Genomic DNA, 3,021 nt, shown 5'->3' on the forward strand with positions numbered 1-3,021 from the left:
AAGCAGAACTTTATAGGACATGATAATGAACTTGGATTTTATTGGAAGTGCAATGGGAAGGTTTTAAGTATGGGTGTAATTTGATATGATGGTAAGACTAGAAGTGGGAAGACCTGTTTACAGTCATCTGCATGAGAGGAGCTTGAATTAGGGTAGAACCATATAGTCTTCTGTCAACCTTTACTGCCAACTGATCTCTGTTTCCAACATAGAGTCAGTATAGGGAGAATGAGTGAAGTTGTTTACTAATGGACGTTGATAGCACTTTGAGGCAGGAAGCTGATAAAATACCAAGCCAACAAATAAAAGGGAAGGAATGCAATAGTAAGGGAGTTTTTATGGGGCATATTGATGATGTACTTGTAAAGAATTATGATTTCAATGGAAAAGGTAAGCAGTGGGAATTAGAGGTACAATTAAGTGTCATATTATTAGTATACGGTGGAGTCTCTGAGAGTCCTTGCTCCCTGAATAACACCTATCTTCCTTGTATGGATTCTAGATAATTTATAAGGTAAAACAAACAGTAAAGACTGAGTCAAAAAATATTCATTTTGTTACTGATAAAAATGAAGCTGGAATGTATGACTTACTAAGCCTCAGAATTAGGAAATTCGTCATCCTGTGCCTGGAGCAGAACTGAGAGTGTGCTCTGTGTGGGCGGGCTCACTCCACCAAGAAGAGTGTAGAGTTGGTGGGGAGCGTTATTCTCCCCAAATTTACCAGTCAGACAAATCACTGCACATGTCTAGACACAGAAGCAGTGTAAGTAAAGGGATGGAGAGAGGCTCAGGACTACATTAATTGGGTTCCTTTCTTGGGAAGGACGCATGAGGAGTGCAGAAGTGTATCTGGGAGCATACAGGATGCAGAGAGAGAAAGGTACGTTTCACAGAGAGTTGCAGAGGCCCTGTGGACCACTCCAATTCTCTACAGACAATATTGAGTGTGTAGGGGAGTGGAAAGTGGGAGGATCAACTACTTTGGACCCTGTTTGGAAAAGTAACAGCTTCATCTTATTCTCTACCCAATGGGTTAGAAGTTTTGGAATGTAAGGATGTTACCTTCAATAAACATTGATTGTTGATTTCTATTCTTTCCTGCTGATTTAGGAGAATTGATGACTCATTATTTGTTTCCGGAGGTACAGGCATTGGAAATGCTGAAGGCCCCAAAGACCTCTTCCATAGCAGCAGGCATTAGACTGTTCCCAGAATCTACTGACAGTTGATCTGGAGGATTTTTTTTTTTTGAAACGAGCCCTGCCCCACCTCTGCCAGGTTGGGGTGCGGTGATGCCATCATTGCATATTGCAGCCAAGGAACTCCTGGACTCAAGTGATCCTCCCACCTCAGTCTCCCCAGTAGCTAGGATGACAGGCATGAGCCACTGTACCCAGCTGGAAAAGTTTTAGAAGCCTTGTTGACTTGGGAGAAACTTAATTCAATGAACTGCTCTATTGAGCTGGCTTTAGTCAGGCTGCTTTCTACTCCTGCCTTTGAAGAGTGCATAACCTAAAAGAGATGTAGAAAATAATCACAAAGAGACTTCTTTATCTGGGGATTTATTATCTGAGTCTCTAAAGTTATAATACTGTGTAGGAAAGGGAACTCGTCATAATACAAAAATATTCACTAACGAGTGTTTTTCTATTTTTATTTATTTCCTTTTTTAAAATTTATTTATTTTTATTATACTTTAAGTTCTAGGGTACATGTGCACAACATGCAGGTTTGTTACATATGTATACATGCTGTCTCTTATACACATCTAGATGTGTATAAGAGACAGCCCCTTCCTGTGTCAAAGTGATCTCATCGTTCAATTCCCACCTATGAGTGAGAACATGCGGTGTTTGGTTTTCTGTTCTTGTAATAGTTTGCTGAGAATGATGGTTTCCAGCTGCATCCATGTCCCTACAAAAGACAGGAACTCATCCTTTTTTATGGCTGCATAGTATTCCATGGTGTTTATGTGCCCCATTTTCTTAATCCAGTCTATCACTGATGGACATTTGGGTTGGCACTGTGCTTGAGAAATTGATCCCCTAGGAATCTGGGACCTAGAGCAGCATTTTGGACAGTAGGCTCTACATTGTCCCCTTTTGGCGACAGCGTGATATGTGTGTGAGTCCTGCATTTGATATTTCCCTGGATTGCTTTGAGCTTTGTCAAAAAGGTACTGAACCATCTAGGCATCTACTTTAGCAGGACTTACAGAGCATGCCATTCCCTACTGTGGACAGGGGTTGTGGACTTGGTAAAGTTGCTATGATAGGTGCCTTGTGGTGATGGTGGTTAGGGTGTTGGAGGTGGCAGGGAGTAGGTAGGGCTTACTGGTAGGTGCAACTTCAGTCTGTAAAACTGTCCCTATAAATTTTGTAAAATTAATCAGGAAGAAGCAAAAATAAACCAAGCTTGCAGCACATTTAGCATTAATCATTAGGTCAGCTTGATCTCTTACCTACTTCCTCATAATTGTCTATTGCCTCAGAATCACGTAGACCTGTCACAAGATGATAGTTCCCCTTAACTGCTCTATAGTTAACAACTTGAGCACTCTGCAATGTTAAGTTTTCCATTTGAGATGTTCTTTTGTGTCCTGCATGCTGATAAAACTACTGACATTAGGCTGGGCATGGTGGCTCATACCTGTAATCCCACCATGGCCAGCCTAATGTTGGCAGTTGTCAGTAGTAGTCCATGGTGTGTGAGAGAGTATATATATATACACACACACAAAAAAACATTTTTTTGGGGGGGGTGAGGGACAGGGTCTTGCTTTGTCACCCAGGCTAGAGTGCAGTGGTACAATCATGACTCACTGCAGCCTCAACCCTCCGGGCTCAAACAGTCCTCCCACCTCAGCCCCCCAAGTAGCTGGTACCACAGGCATCCACCAACATGCCTGGCCAATTTTTGTATTTTTTGTAGAGATGGGGTCTTGCCATGTTACCCAGGCTGGTCTTGAACTCTTGAGCTCAAACAATCCTCCTGCCTCAGTCTCCCAAAGTGCTGGGAT

This window comes from Mandrillus leucophaeus, unplaced genomic scaffold (genome assembly GCF_000951045.1).
Source record: "Mandrillus leucophaeus isolate KB7577 unplaced genomic scaffold, Mleu.le_1.0 Scaffold975, whole genome shotgun sequence".
In the NCBI taxonomy this organism is placed as follows: Eukaryota; Metazoa; Chordata; class Mammalia; order Primates; family Cercopithecidae; genus Mandrillus; species Mandrillus leucophaeus.